Source organism: Haemaphysalis longicornis, unplaced genomic scaffold (assembly GCF_048455015.1).
Source record: "Haemaphysalis longicornis isolate Haplotype H1 unplaced genomic scaffold, Haemaphysalis longicornis Haplotype H1 scaffold_37, whole genome shotgun sequence".
Lineage (NCBI taxonomy): Eukaryota > Metazoa > Arthropoda > Arachnida > Ixodida > Ixodidae > Haemaphysalis > Haemaphysalis longicornis.
The window spans coordinates 2,293,221-2,310,841 of record NW_027526355.1 but is presented as its reverse complement, the minus strand read 5'-3'; positions in this window follow the sequence as shown (position 1 = coordinate 2,310,841).

Genomic DNA, 17,621 nt, shown 5'->3' with positions numbered 1-17,621 from the left:
TTCTTGACGGCATTGTTGGTCAGTCCTACAAAGCCAAGAAACTCAGAACAGAAGAAGTTCTTGTAGAAGTGAATAGCAAGCAACAAGCTACAAATCTCTTGACTCAAACTCGCATCGCAGATCTCGACATCAGGGTCACACCCCACCGAAGCCTTAATAGCTCCCAGGGTGTGATCTCTGAGTTAGATCTGATGAATGAAACTGACACCGATCTGTTGGAAGGCCTTAAAGAGCAAGGTGTGACAGCAGTGAGGCGTATCATGATTCGTGGAGATAACAAGGAAATCCTAACAAAACGTGTAATATTGACTTTCGACCATTCCACATTTCCTGAATCAATAAATGCAGGTTTCATTCATTGACCCGTCAGGCCATACATCCCCAACCCCCGCCGGTGTTGTAAATGCCAGCGGTTTGGGCATGGCACTACCGCCTGCCGTGGTCGACTCACATGCGCCAAGTGCGCACAACACGATCATCCATCTGACAACTGCCCATCGCAAACCCTCGTCTGTGCTAACTGCCAGGGACCCCACGGGGCCTACTCTAGAAGATGCGAGAAATTCAAAGAGGAGAAGGAGATTATCAAGGTGGAAGTCACTGAGAACCTTACCTTCCCAGAGGCGCGAAAGAGGTTCGCCTCTTTCCCTCTGGGGAGGTACGCCGATGCCGCTCGCCGGGGGGCGGAGCGGCGTCTGGTGTCCACACGAACCCAGTTCAGCGAGTCTGACCTGGTCCCACCCCCGCCCCCAGCTGGGTTGCCTCACGCAGCCCAACCCGGCACCACGCCACTTGCTGAGGCAGCAGTGGTTATGGTGCAAACCACTTCTGTTGGGACCGGTGCCTCTACCGCCTTCGCCTCCGCGTCCTCCAGTGCGTTGGAGGGTACCGAGGTGATGGACACCACGGGCCCAGCATCGGCTCCCACCGCCACCGCACCGCCCGTGCCACTTTTGGCGTCCCCGACGCCCGCAGCGGTGGCGGCTCAAACGAAGGGCTCCCGAAAGGGGGCCAAGTCCGGGGGGCCCGGTCCGTCGGGCACCCCTCGGACATCCGACGACGAGATGGATGTCGGGCCGTTCCTGCCTGCAACGCAGCGCAAGGAACGGCGTCCGACACCCAAGCCAGCAGCAGAAAGGCCCAAAAAGCCAAATCCTAGAGTAACAGCCCCGAAAGACATGTGAACACACATACACACAGACTTCAGTAGCTTCTAAATCTCCATAATGAGAAGAGAAAATATTACTTAATGGAACTGTAGACGCCTCATTAAAAATCTTGATGATGTCCATGAGATATTGCATTCGAACCAGCCAAGTGTGATGTGTCTTAAGGAAACGCATTTGAACCCCAATCACACAAATTTCTTAAATAGGTACATGGTATTCAGAAAGGATAGGGTTGGCTGCACACACTCTTTTGGGCGGTGTAGCCATAATAACCCGAAAATCCTTAGCATGCCACCCTATCGCTCTCAACACCGTCCTTGAGGATGTAGCAATGCGCACAATAATTTTTAATAGGTTGATAACGGTATGCTCAATTTACATTCGTCCTGATTATGCACTTTCCAGCTCTGACTTCGAGGCGCTGGTCGACCAGCTGCCCGAACCATACATCCTAACAGGCGACCTTAATGCACACAACTCTCTTTGGGGCTCCTCCAGAACGGATGCCCGAGGTCGCCTGATAGAGAAATTTCTTATATCTTCAGGACCATGCCTTTTCAACAAAAAGCAGCCTACATACCATAACTTAGGACATAATACATACTCACATCTCGACTTGGCTATTGGTTCTGCAATTCTCTTTCCATGTCTTGAGTGGGGCGTGGGCACTGGCCTATAAGGTAGTAACCATTTCCCCACTTCCCTAACATATATAGGTAAAGGCCAATGCAGTCCATCTTCCCATAACAGGTTTAATGAATCAAAAGCAAACTGGAGTATATTCACAGCAACATCTAAACTACACCACACAACCTTAGAACACCTACACGTAGAGGAAGCATCCCAACTCATCACGGCACACATCCGCGACGCTGCCGAAAAGTCCATTCCCCACACCTCCAGCGCTCCGCGCAACCAAAGGAGGCTGTGGTGGAATGAGGACTGTAGGCGGGCGCGAGAGGCCCAGAACAAGGCGTGGGGTGTCCTTCGCCGGTACCCCACATCAGATAATCTCATTTCGTTTAAACGGGCCAACGCTTTTGGGAAGCGAGTGCGCCGTGAGGCGAAAAAGGAGAGTAGGCGCACCTTCCTCACTACCATCAACTCGTACACTGACACGCGAAAAGTATGGACACGAATACATAAACTAAAAGGACAACAGACATAGAGCCTGCCCCTGGTTAGTACAACAGGGGACACACTGGAAGACCAGGCTAACACACTCGCACAACACTTCCAGCATGTGTCCAGTTCAGCGCACTACACCAACACTTTCATAAAACACAAAACATCCTGCGAGAAGAAATCCTTGCGAGACAGTAATACGTCGACCTCATCTTATAACACCCCCTTCTCACTGCATGAGCTGAAGATCGCACTTAGTACTTGTAAACCTTCAGCTCCAGACGCAGACAACATTACATACACTATGATTGAACACTTGCACACAGACACACTTGAAACCCTCCTTCACCTCTGCAACAAAATATTTATTTCGGGGAACCTCCCAGGGTCATGGAGCGAGGCCATCGTAGTGGCCTTTCTGAAAGAAGGGAAGGACCCTTCCTCCCTCGCAAGTCATCGTCCCATCGCCCTCACAAGCTGCCTGTGTAAGCTGTTCGATAGATGATCAATAGGAGAGTCATGTTTTTCTTAGAGTACAATGGTCTTCTCGACAGCTGGCAGGCTGGCTTCAGGGCTGGGAGATCCACCAATGATCAACTGGTTGCATTGGAAACATATCTAAAAGATGCCTTCATTCATAAGCAGTATTGTATAACAGTCTTCTTCGATATGGAGAAGGCCTATGACACGGCCTGGCGGTACGGCATCTTGTGTGACCTCAAGTCGTTTGGTGTTTCCGGCAACATGCTGTACACGCTCAGTAGCTACATGTCGGAAAGGACCTTTCGAGTGAGGGTTGGCAGTGCCCTTTCGAATGTATACGTGCAGGAAAATGGCGTCCCTCAACGCGGTGTCTTGAGCTGCACACTGTTTATTGTTAAGATGAACTCACTTCGGAAGGCATTGCCACCAACCATTTCCTGTTTTATATATGTAGATGACGTTCAAATATCTGTTAAGTCCTGTAACTTTTCAGTTTGTGAACGCCAAGTCCAGCTTGGGGTGAACCAACTTGCTGGCTGGGCGGACACAAACGGTTTTAAACTGAACCCTGGAAAGAGTACTTGTGTTGTGTTCTCCCGCAAGCGCGGGATTAAGGCAGACACTGAGATTACCCTTCATTGCGCGTCTATCCCTGTAAAAAAGGAGCACAAGTTTTTAGGTGTCATATTTGATGAAAAACTCACGTTCATTCCACACATCAAACAACTTACACATAAATGCCTGAAAACACTAAACATTCTCAAAGTCCTCTCCCACCAGTCCTATGGTGCAGACAAATAACTCCTTCTTTGCGTCTTTACCGCCTTAGTCGGGTCTCGGCTAGACTACGGTAGTGTTGTGTATGGGTCGGCATCAAAAACAGCACTAAAAATGCTTGACCCAGTTCTCCATTTGGGCCTGCGCCTTGCGTGTGGTGCGTTCCGCACTAGCCCGGCCCAGAGTCTGTACGCTGAAAGTAACAAATGGTGCCTGGAACATCAACGAATGTACATTGATTTATTATATGCTTTTAAGGTCTCATCATTCAATAACCATCCTTTTAAACCTGTCCTCAACGATACATCTACAACCCAGCTATTCTCAAATTGTCCATCTGTTCCTTTGCCCTACTCTCCGAGGGTGAGAGAGGAAGCTTCAGGTATTTCCGTTGGGTTTTTAGATGTCTGTACATCATCATCATTTTCTGACGTTATAGCACCATGGCAACTGCAGCCTGTTTGTTGTGATGTTTCTTTTATGAAAATAGATTAAAACAGGGTTCCGAGAGCTGCGATTCTGCAGCATTTCTTGTCGCTTCAGGATAAATTTAAATGTGCCGAATTTTATAGCGATGCCTCGAAAACTTCAACTACAGTGTCGTGCGCCGCTCATGGTCCTAACTTTATTGCTTGCAGACCCATGAGTGTACAGACCACTATTTTCTCTGCAGAAGCATATGGCATTTTACTCATCGTTCAGCACATTCTTAAAAAACAAATTCCTAAGTCCGTCATCTTCACAGACTCTTTGAGCGTTGTGCGTGCATTTTCTTCACACAGACCCAGGAAAAACCACATTGTCAATCTTGTCTTTAATTTTATAAAGTCTATATATGCAAATAATTTTCAACTAATCCTGTGCTGGCTTCCAGGCCATGCTGGAATCGCGGGGAATGAGACCGCAGATGAAATGGCCGCCACTGCTGCACTTGCAAACACAGTGGACCTAACAACAATACCCTACACTGACCTCAAGCCACACATCCTGACAACACCTTCGCAAAACATGGCAAGTCGACTGGAATACACAGACAGACAACAAGTTACACATATTAAAGCCACACTTAGGGCAATACACTAGTGACTCACACAACAGATTCATCGAAGTTTACGGATAGGCCACACACACGCGACACACTCCCATCTTCTGACTGGATCTCCAAGACCCCTGTGTAGCAGGTGTGGGGAGGACCTATCCGTACTTCACATCCTCATTACATGCAAAGCACTCCAGACAACAAGACGCAAGCACTTCCCTCAACTCTACAGACAACACATTCCACTACACCCAGCACTCTTTCTAGCGGATGATCCCGTGATTCCCGTGCAACGCACTTTTAAGTTTCTCAGTGACATCAAGTTTTTACATCTCATTTCCTATCACGCGTAGTTTTTTGAAGCCTTATTTCATGCCACGCACCATCACAACCTGGCCTTTTACACCAGCCATCCTCACTGTCTTTTATTGATTTTACTTTTGTTCTTGCTTACTGATTTCAGTGTCTACGTTCTCACCTCTAATATTTAACCACTGTTTTGGCGCTCTTCGCCCCAGTTGGCCTTGCGCCATTAACATCCAACCATCATCATCATATTTTGTCTGAATGGCCCCTTTAATGCACTGTATTGTATTTTTTGGTTCCTGTAGTGATGTCACCAAGAAGGAATAGCAGTAGATCAAGTTATTTTATAGCTTTACCGTGAATTTTCTTGGTTTTCATGCAAACAATTATAATACTCTAACCAAGGACTTTATCCGAAGCATTCCAAACATTTCGGAACCTACTTGGCTCCTTCATTAAGACTGCCTATGTTTGACCAAGAGCAGTATTTCTACATATAAACAATTTTTTTGCTGCAGGGGATCGGAGGCTACGGCACAAATAAGGGATGGGGTAGCTACATATCTGGTTATCTTTCCCTGGCATGCTTGGGTGTGCGCTGATTCAAAGAGGACTCGAGTAATTCGTGTCGCGGTGCGTATCACCTGCATCTTTGCAAAGTCGTTATGGCGATCTGCTTTTTTGCAGTGTTCATCTATAATGCACTTGTATGTTTGACTTCATACGTTGCTTTTGTGCTGCCGATGTTGTTTCGAGAAGTTTGGGGTTTCGCCGATGTATTTCATGGGGTATTACGCGGAGGAAATTTTGTAAATGATCCATTTGTGCTTTTTTGTAATATAGAGTGATTTTGGTCATGCCATCAGTCATCTTAGAGTTGACGTAGGTTTGTGGGCGTCGACACTACCTTCCTTTTTGAAAATACATCGTAACATCTGGCTTCCCCGTTTACCACACAGGAAACAGGTGCAGGTTGGTGGTTGGTAAAGAAGGTTGGAGGGGAGGGGATGGTGATTGTAGGAAAATGTTTTGACCAGCAACATTGAAGAAATTAAATTTCGTGGTGGTCACGACATCGGTGATTACAGCTTCTGATGCATTGAACAAACCTGGTGGTACAGCCGTTTTTTAGGACAGCAATAGAATTTCCTTCTTTCCTTATCTCTATCTTTTTCTCTTGGGCATACAGTCCTCGCCCTACATTGAAGAACCAAAGCTACAGTAGCATAGTCGGAAGCTGGGTGGTAGCAATAGATTGCAGGTAGAGCCCAGTCTTCTCTTGCTTTCTGCAACCAATAGGCTCAGTTAGCTTCCTGTGGCACCTCAAGTAGGCTGAGCCTGCAATTCACTTCACCACAACAAGAATAACAGGAAATGCCTTGCCGTTCTTAGTTTTCACAAAAAAACATCTCAACCAATTAGGCTCACAATGGAAGAATAACCGACACTGGATGCTACCTCCACTTCACGTCATACCACTCAGTTTCGCACAAGGCTTCTTTATTTCTCTCTCTTCTGCGCACGGCTTGCTCGACAAAATATATGACAGTAAAGAGACATATCACAGACCTAAAGGCACACGGCTACACCAGGAGCTTTAATCACCCCATCAAATGCCGTATTCACGGACTGGGGGACAGCCGAAAAATTTTGATTTTGATTGATTGATTGTAGGGTTTAACGCGCCGACGCAAAGCAGGCGATGAGGCGCGCCGTAGTGGAGGGCTCCGGATTATTTTGACCACCTGGGGTTCTTTAACGTGCGCCGAAATCTCGTACACACCCGAAAAAATTTTCGCTCCTTCAATGGCGCCGGTCAGCAATCCTATGCCTACCTTTATTGTCTCTCTCCTCGCCTAATGACCAACCTGCATCTGTCTACTTTGTGTTGAAGGCGCGAGCAATATGATACCATGAATTCTCGTATATGAAGGTCTTCCCATTGCCCACATATTTTTTGGTTGTGGCATCAAACTCCTAATGTTTGATGCCACAACCAAAAGAGCAACCGCCAAAAAAATTGGCACAAGTTATCTACAAGTTTTCTTGTGCACAATGCCCCACCACTTACATGCGCGACACCTGGAGCTTGCCGGAAAGACTCCCACAGCACCAACAAAAGGTATGGAAAAACTGAGAGGAAGGCATGGTCTTTAAGTTAGAGCTCACAGCTATTCAGCCTTCAGGTCCACTTTAAATCATTAGTATGCTTTTATTTCCTCTGTGAAGCTTTTCTGCAGATTTCTTGGGCTGTGCAGCTGAGTAAACCTAATGCTGTAGATGGGCCAAAGTTTGGATACGCGGAGCTTTAGCCTGTGATGGTACAAATGCATTCTGCTTCGTGTAGCCCACGCATCAGAAAATTTATCCAAGTTTCTGGATATCACTTTGTACAGGTTAAACTGCTGTTCAAATTTTGCTAACCATGGTATTGCAGAACGTCCAACCAGTCAAGGGCCGTAATAAAGACAACATAATCATTCCATCTCTGGTCAGCATAACTTGCAGCCATTTGGTTCCCTCTTGAAAAACAAAATGGGTTTTTTGTGGTCGTAATTTTCAAGCATGAAATGTCAATAGTCATTGCTTCCGCTCGGGAACTGAATGATGGTGTTAGTCTTACTGCGATCTTTTACTTTGTGCACAGTTCACCATTACAATCTTTTATTGCACCCGAGCAGCAAATTTTTCTGCAAGTTTGAGAACCTTTTTAAGATACAAGTTATACACGAAAACAAAATTTACATCTGCCGTCTTAACTGGAGACTACACATGTACTGAATGTTTTCTCATAACAATATAAAGTTTTTTAAGTGAAGACCATCTTCCCTTATCAAGCTTATTTGCACATTGATACCAGTGTTATATTTATAGTTTTCAATTTTCGTTATGACCAGTTTCTGTACGGGAACCATATATTTTTATATGATGCCGCTGTGTATTTCTGAAACTGTATCTAGTCCACTAAAGCATCCTGATGGGCTAGTTGGTCTGACATGATGGAAATAAAATTTGCGCTACAAGGACGGGATGACAGACGAGGACACAGTCGAGCACAGACCAGTCGAGCACAGACCAGTCAATCACAGACTGTACTGCGCAGAATTAGTCTGCGCACTACAGTTTGTGCTCGACTGGTCTGTATCTTTTATTTAGGTAAGAAATAGAGACGTGGCTTTGTTTACAAGCTGATGCTGCCAAATAGCAAATTATAGAGGTGCGCGATAGCTACGATGGTGGCTAAATTCAGTATTTATTATAAAACACATACCCCAATGCTGTCACGCGAGGGCGTGGGTAGTAACTACGACTGAATTTTGTTTTAACAAACACTGCTGCAAAGTCGGGTGCCACGCTATGTCGGACTCAATACAATATCTACAATGTTTTTACGTAACACCACCGAGTGTTCAGCTAAAGCCAGCGCACGTCGCATTTTCTTGCTTTTAGCATATTGCATTTCCTAACAGATTTCATGAAATCTATGTTATATATTCCCTACAGGACATGTTTCCTAGCAATTGTTTAACTCTTATGAATGTTACTGCCGCAGCAAAAACTTCGGCAAACTGAGCATAAAGGAGCTTTTGCGAAGTATACTGTCACGATGCCAAAGACGACGCAGTTGCCTTCAAGGAAAACAAGTTTATTGGAGCGAACGTGTGCTTCCCTAACAAGTCAATGTATACACAGGCGACGAAGCGGCAGTCAGCAGAGTGACGTACGCAAGCGAGTGTAGGCGATCGGAATACTGGGGCGTCTGCTCTGCGGGCTTTTATCTTTCACCGCGAGTGTTTCTCGAACCGTCTATTTACATCTAGAACGTTGTAGATCAAAGAAGCATATTCGAGGCTAAGGCTAGGGATGGTAGGGCGAAACGTTCTCCGTATCATTATGAGATAACCCGTGAGGCATATAAATCAACAATAGAACACGCTCTTCGCTTCGTACACAGATAACACAGCCCGGCGCGGCCGGGCAGTAAGAACAAAACAAACAAACAAACCCAATGCCTAGTTCGCGGTAATATCGCAAGAAAATGAGAGCCGCTCTTTTCTCTTGATATGCATGATAGTTTGAAGGCCCTTCTGACCTAAGACAAGAATAATATTGTAGGAGATTTCATCAAGGATGCTTGCCTACATCGCAGTTTGTTATTGCTGACCTATTTCATTTTTAGTTGTAAGAGTACCACGCACAAGTCCTCAGAGCAAGGTGCCCGCCAGTGCCGCAACAGAGACTGTTTCTTGAAACTGCATCGCAAACTAAGGAATTGCACGAGGCCATCACTACCGCGGTGTTGGGAATAGAGAAAACGTAATACATCAATTTTGTGTATCTGGCTTGGGGCAAAGGTTATAAATCAAGTGTCCGAGCATTCAGTTTTGTGGGTCAAAGAATTCATGCTGGTGCTTGAGTCGCAAGCTCCGAAAGCTTTGCCCCCTTCGTACTTGGCAACGAAGTTACACAAGACAATAGGCAACTCGCCGCGAAGCTGGAATAAAATGTGGTGACATTATTTCACGGTATATTCTTACACCGTGCATTAGTCTCGCCACTATGAGACAGCACCACACCGTGGACAGCACCAATAGCTCGCCGCATCTCTCAGCCGGTCCTAGTGAGAATGAAGTGTTGGCGGGTCTACGTTAAGGCAGGTATGCTTCAATGAGGTGAAAGACGTGACGAAAACATTGATATCGTGGTTTTGTTGGCGGAAACTCTACATTTTCTTCTGTAGTAAACACTGCCGACTTGTTATTCCGCACAAAAATGAAAGAAATACAGAAAGTTCGCACTTCCGAAATGGTATGCTATTTAATGAACACACGCTATGCGGTATTTAAACTGTCCCATGACACATAAACGATAAAAACATCAGTTTGTGCGGTGAGAAAAGTGTAAAGGCGTTTCGTACTGCTTATTTGCAAGAGATTAAGGTGTCCGAGAGTACTTACTAACAATGATATGCCTACTGCGGGTAAATCTGCAGTTTAAAACAGAGGTTCAACGCGGCAACATCGTCATTGGAAACAACACGCGTTCTAACAGCTTACGGAAATAAGGCCAGCTTTGTCATGCTGCATAAAAGTCAAGAATCACTCCCGTATTTGTCATCAGTATGGTGTAGTTAGTCGCGCACTGTCATAGGCTACACCGCCGGGACATTAGCTGCACGGCTCTAGGTCAGCGGAAGAGAGAATTTCGTTGTTATTTTCAGTCCCATTTCTTACTCTTAACGCTAGGTCCCTCCTATAAGGCGCCGGGGCGCCCTGTAATTGTTATCTGCAATCTTTTTTATGAACGCAAAATTTTGCTTACATCCGGTAACTTTTGTGTTTGCGTTACATACAAATCAAAGCGAGCTCAAAACTTTAAGAACTGTGCTACGAAGGTCCGTGGTGTTCTGTTTTGCCTGTAGCATTTCAGGGGTTCTTTTCTTGCTAAATTGCGTGGGCAGATATTAACCACTCCGCACAGCTAGTAGTTGGAAGACGTATGTGCCGTTACATGTATTTCTGCTTCTACAGAAAGAGCTGCGAATGAAGCGTTTGTAAGGTAAAACTCTTGCCTTGTCGTTCAGTCGATTTTCAGAATCGGTAAGGGAAGCATCGTATCCAAAGATATTCTTAGGGAAGCTTTTCACAGTACAGAGCGGTCTACAGCTCCAGCTTAAACTCAGCAGTACCGAAAGGTGGCCATCGACGCCAGTTCATTGCACACAGACGGAAAGAAGCCGCCGAAAGACGGAACTTACAAGCAGCAAAGTTAATTATACTAAATATATTCGGTACAAAACTGCATATGGCACAGCTATTTGTGTATGCGTCAATACATGGGGTTGCCGGTACGATATTCAAGCCAGCAGAATAAATAATATATTGAGAGTAGACGTGAATGTGGAAAACATAAAGTAAAATAACCCAAAAGATGTCTTAGCCTTTGATTCATCGCCGCTCAATCTTTCGCCTTGTAGATTTATGAATAACCTATATTACTATTTTAATTTCTCGTGCTGGTATGGTCCCCGTGAAGTGTCCAATGTTCCGCAGTGGCACTAGCCTTTGGCCTACCCGTTCGAATGGCCTGCATGAGGAAGTCGTCGCCCGAACATGACAGTCTGTCAAATACATTTCCCCATTAAAACGCACGCAAAAGAAAATTATTTGTTAAAAGAAGGGAAATAAATGATGACATTGTTTGTCCCAAAAAAGCCAGATGTTTGTTGAGACCTACATAATTTAGTTTGTTCGGAAAGAAAGAACAAACAATATCCAAAATAAATTTCACACTGTGACGTTTTCTATTCGGGTATTACCCGAACACGGGAACAATTACCATTCTGTACAATTATTGTAAACACAAGAAACCTCGTTGTGCATCAGAAGCAATACCTGTTTCACTTCATCGCAACTGACAACGTATACCCGAAAAATATACATGGCTATTCTTCACGGCAGCCAGCAGCTCAAGCAGTGTTTAAGATCTTTTCAGTACGCATCTTTTTTCAAAACGGGCAATCCTCATAATTTTATTAAGAACTCTAGACCTTTCGTACCTTTCACGGTGTAAATTGCGCGGTGCATCTTTTGCGTGTTGGCTACTGCCTAGCCTGGAGTAAGTTAAAATTTGTACACTGTGATCGCTGTAGATATGTCTTACAGCCGAAGAGTTGAAAAACCCGTTTTTCGTGCTTCCTCGCGTGGAAGGAAAATTAGGGTTCTGAGTTGCTTCTAAGGAGGGTACTCCTGAATAACTCTGTCCAGCTGGGGATCTTTGACATGCACCGTATTCTTCAAAAATTCTAGTTTGCGGCATTCGGCTCCACCAAAAAAATTCCGTGGTGACCGCGATCGAACGCTCTAACTGAACAGGAGAACACCTAAGACAGTAAGCCAGCATTTCGGACAGGCAATGCATTTCAGTTTATAATAAACAAATTTTGTATCGTTAAAAAAACCATACTTCTGGTTCAGTAATGAGCAACAGCCTCACCAAAATCGACAACTCAATCTCGGAATTGGGACCCTTTTTTTATTAAATTTGAAGCGCAAGCTGTGTCTGCCCCCTAAAGAAAAAAAAAACCGGTGCCGTAAGCAGCGGAATAGCCCGAACCTCCACGTGCACCCGTACAACACTTCTTTTGAACGAAAGGATGCCAAGGTAGGGGAAAAATACACAAAGAAGCGTTGTGCCGCCGTGCCTGGAAAGAAGGTCCACTCGTGTGTTTGAAGTACGGCATCGACTGGCCTGATTCGGAACCGCGTTCATCGGATCTTTCAGAGTGTCTCCAATTGCGTTTTTGGGCGAAATGTAGTTCTCTAGTTTCGGCATCGGCTAAGTGGGGTCGACCACGAAAATGCCAAAGCAGGCTGAACGCGGCAGGTGCACCGTGCCAAAGGAAGCCGCACTGATTTCGCATTCAAGGTATCTGCGAAGATTTACGTGCACCGGAAGAATTTTTCACACTCACCTTTTTGACATCATATGCCCTGGCGGCTAACGCAAGGCAGACAAAGATAAGGCATGGTCTCAAGCACATCCTAATGCGGCAACAATGATTTTCGAACGGCCCGTATAAATACACCTGCCTCGATGCCGTAGCATCTTTAAGTGGGAGTATTTATTAAATAAAAAAAGAAAACCCCGATAAATCTAGGTGCTCTTCATCAAAGCGGCAATAATATAGGGTGTGGGTAGGGGCATGTATAAGTCTTTGTTCACGGAAACTTTGATTTTGTGGGATGGCTTACATTGTTTTTCGAAAGTTAACGAGCATACAAAATGCGTCATGCGATATGCGTCACTCTTTTAATGATCACCAGTCATTACCTTACTAACGACAATATACGACCTTCTGAAACGCGCTACAACAGGTACTCGAGAAAGCTGATGAGGGAAACAATATAAATAAGTCTAAGTACTACCATGTTAATAAAAAAGCTTTCTTTTCATCCACCTCCTTTAGCTCTACCTACGCGTCTTCTGGCATTCAGGGAAATTAATACTTTTCCTGGTGCTACATGGTCTACGTCTGTAATTGAGAAGTCTGTTATACTTGAAAGTTTAAGATTTATTCCAATTAATTTTCTAGAGACATTCTTTGTAATCCTTCCCATGCAGCTGCATTTTCTGGGGCGCGTGCTTCACCGACATTGAGACGCGAATGGCGCGAGCTTAGTGCTATGTAGAGTTTTTTGTTGTGTTCGTTTTGTAGCGTTTTAATTACCTAGAATTATTAGCGTAAGATGGTGTTTATATCGTGGTAATGAAAGAGCGGAAGGATGCAGATGCAATTTCCTTGGAAGCACGACAACATTGGCTGCGGTGCAGTACTGTATAACAATTCGACGTTAGTCTACGTTGGTGATGCGTAAAGGTTTTGCAACGTAAAGGTCAGGGTAAAGGTTTTGCAACGTAAAGCCTTAGGTGAAGTCGATTGTTCAAAATTGTGCGCTTGTGTTTATTTACAAATAAATAGATAATATAATTCTTTATATGCAGTTGTTTTGCTGAATTGTTTTTGGCGGCGCACCCTATTCCTCCATAGGAAACTTTTGGATTAAGGTGGATCCGCCTTCCGCTGGTGAAAATATAAAACTGATCAAGGGCAAGCCGTTTCGGCGGGGTGTTCATGTAGTCGCCAAGTAGCTTCGAGGATTATTAATTTTTATAATGTTGATGGCTTGTACACGGTTCCCGACTCTTGCTAAAATTTATGATCTCTACAACAGAAATCCACTGATAGGTATCGTGTAAACGAGCAGAAAAGAGGTAATTTAAGGGATATAGAAACCAACTTTTCACGGTGAAATAGTAAAGGATTTATTATTTTCTCACCCATGAGGTCTCCTTTTCTCAAAGGCGGTTGCATGGTCACTATGCCGCTGTCACTGAAACACGATATTACTGCGTTTTTATGTGCGGTATCTAATGACCTGGGCTGCAAAGTGCAGGCAGGGCATCCTACTCTTATCATGGCAAATTGTATTTGTGATACACAGACGAGTGTGTTGGAGAAAATTGTTACACCTAATCACAGATATAACGAGCCCTAATTATTTGCACTCTCTGTATGGCTCCGTAAATTGTTAGGACGAATCAACAATTTCTGTATCGACCAAAGTGTCCTGAAAGTTCACAGGTGTTGAAAGACGTTTTTTTATGAATAAAGAGAGGGGTAATAATTGGGGACACCGCACAAAATGCACTTAAAAGCTATGGTCTTACCCTCCTCGCTAGAGTACGTATGAACGCACTCTTGAATATATCTGTGAAATAAGACTTTATTTTTCAACTCCCCCTGAGATAATAAGCGATTAAAAAATGGGAATATACAGTGTGTTCTTGTGTTTATTAGTGCGCTGTTCATGTCTCTGCTTAGATTTTTGTCGGCGTCCTGAAAACCGTGACTCGATATTATTTTATATTGTAGCGCAAAGATATTTCATTGTCCACGCGATGTGTGAAATTCAAATTGGTGGTAGGTGTAAAATGAGGGATAGCCAAATTGCGACATATTGCTACAAAAACATAATGTTGTCAAAATATTACGTGCACTGGGGCTTTATTCCCACTTTGAAAAAAATTAAAGGGACCCTTAAGACAAGACCAAAGGAGGTCTAAATAAACAGATTTGCATCCGCAGAAAACGAATATACGCGTCTCAGGGGCAGTACATTGAAAATCGTCGCGTAAATAATAAAAAACAAAGCTATGAGTTTCCCAGGAGGGAAGACGTCAACGGCAAGAGTCAAGTGATAAACAACAGAACGAGAACCGCGCACACAAGCTCTCATAGAACCCAGTAAAATCTTTCTTGTACGTCAACTTTCAGAAGTCATAAACAATTATAAATGTACAGGTGTAATGCAAGCCGTGCCGAGATTCGCAAGCTTCTAAGTCGCGGCGCCCGTGGCGGTTGCGATGGTTATCAAGTTTGGTGTAGTCGCATGTCTGTTACATCCTCGTTTACATCGTTGCAAGTAGCGCTTCGGCCTTCTACGGCTCCGCTCTTCTGTATACAGTAAATTTTGTGTCATAAAACACGTTTTTTGCTCTCTCACGTAGCGCTCTCTGCTCAAACGAAGTTGTGCGCCCAGGCCGGCGGCCATAGGTGTGTGTGTGTAATAGCTGCGTTCACTTCGCAGTGAAATTCGGCGGCATGCTTCTGCGGGCAGAACTGGGCTTACTATGTTGGCATTATTCCTCGATTCAACGCTGCACCGGGTATGTAGAGCATGCCGAGTTTTTTTTTTATATACTCGGCTTGCGCCGGAGTGAAGACACTTGTTCGCCCCCCCCCGCCCCCCTCCCCCCTCGGTAAATTGGAAGAAGCGAGGGCTACGCTTATGACCGGCAGAAGGCAATCGATTGCCTGATAATTTCGCGCTTCGTCTTCAAAGCGCATGACGTGACGATGTGTTTGCTCGGAACCATTTCTTCATCCTCTTGACGTAGAATAAAATGTGTGCGTCATACTGGGTGCGTTGATTGGGGGCGTGGTGTGCTGCTACGCTGCCAATTAGGTGCGTACATAAATAAAATTATATTTGTATCGTGTTATGCACGTTTATTATTCCATAATGGTGCCAGGGCATTTGATAGTAGCGGTGTGGATGGTCACAAAAATGTACGCACACTTCTGTCAGGTGGGCCAATAAGCAACTCGCTTCGCAGCGCACTCAACGCATAGGGTAACTAGATTTACTGTATCAGGAAGGAAAAAATGTAGCGTTTGACGCTGTTACAAGTTAAACTATGAGATGCCGTTATGTTGTTATGACGAGTGCATGGAAGCGGCTAAAAACGCACTATGCTTAACGCTGGCTGGATCGGGCTGGAGGCAAACCATTTGGGAACTATGGCCCGGGTTGTAGGAACAATAGAGGGGACTTCTTAGTAGAGTTTGCTGAATGGAATAGTCTATGAATCTTGAATACCTTCTTCCGCAAACGGAAGACCTGAAAGTGGTTGTGGAGGAGCCCGAAAGGGAAGCAAAAAACTACGTAAATTTTATCGTATACGATAACCCTGGCGTCATCCAGGATGAAATCAAGTCAAATCATATCAGTTTATTTTCTACAAGTAGATGGTTCCTTGGATAATAGCCACTTTTTCAGGTTGTCAATGCCCGAGGAACCGGTACCGCAGGCAACTGTATAGTAGGTTAGCATGTCACACAGAGAGAATATAAAATACATTTCATGACAAAAAAGGAAAAGTCGCCACCTATTCTTTTTGCTGAAGGAAACAAACAAATCGTGCAATTAGTTAATTTTTTGTTTAGTGTGGCATATTAAGTTTCATTTGCACACCTAAATACACATATATAGACACATTTAAAACTATATTTATATATACGTATACCTATTCCATGAAATATACACACACCATATATGCACATACGGCAACAAGCAAGACAGAGGATTAAGCAATCTATAAAGCAAATATAACATGAAGATAAAACACAAGTAATACATGTATCAGAACAGAATTGTGCAGAAGATAAGAATACGCGTCGCACGCGTAGAATAGCGGTAGTAATTATTCCCATTATAATTACCACTTGTTCCGATTTTAAGATTCGGTCAGGTTTAATATCTTGTTCAGATTACCTCTTGTTCAGATTTAACGATGTGCAAATACTCGGAATGTTGAGGTTACGTGGCCAACGTATGGTAAAATCTCGCATTAGGCTAGATTATAGGAGGGACCGTAACAGGCTAGTACCAAGGAAGCCGATCAATGAGGTAATTGTAAGACGGAAAGTAAAAAATCGGGATCGGGCTGCAGAACCGATATTGATCTCTAACCGCGGAAGCAGAGATTACGACAAAGCAAGTGAGCGACAATCTTACACGCATAATCACGGAGTGGGCAGTAGAAGTCGGAGGTACGATTGCTAGACAGGATACTGGTAGATTTTCCCAGTAGACGAAAGATTTAATTAGAAAACGGCAAGCCATGCCAGTCTCCGCCCAAGCTGACAGAACAGAATTAGCGGAGCTTTCGAAGTTAATCAAAAGGCGAAAGTCAGCTGACATACAGAAGTGTAATATGGAGAGCATTGATCATGCTGTATAGAACAGAAGCAGCCTGAAAGCAGTAAAGAGGCATCTAGCCTTTGGGAGAAATCGGATGTATGCCCTTATAGACAAGCAAGACACTGTCATCAGTAATATAGATAAAATAGTTAGAGGAGCCGACGAGTTCTATAGATATCGGTACAGTAGATGCGACATCCAGACTAATAGCGAACGAGGAAGTACTTCACAGGATGTAGACATCCCACCAGTAACGACCGAAGAACTAAAGAAGGCTTTCAAAGAAATGCAAGGTGGTAAAGCACCTGGTGAGTATCAGATAATACCAGACAAACCCAGACAGACAAACGCGAAAAGCTCAGCCCACTTCTCCCTCACTGCTTAGTTAGTTGCTAAATTGCGCGCCACAATCAAAAACAAACGGCAGACGTTTCCGCTTTTCGACTCCATCAGAAAAGCGGCCGCCGCGGCCGGGAATCGCACCTGCGTCCTCGGGATCATCAGCACAACGCCTTAGCCACTGATCCGCCGAGGGGGGTTCCAAAGTCCTGTCGCTACTTCGTATTAACCCCCCCCCCCCCACCCGCCTAGAGCTTTACGCTTCATTATAGCTGCGTTTCTGTTTCTTTTATTCTTAAAGGGCAACAGCACTCAAAGTTTCATTAACGTAAAAAT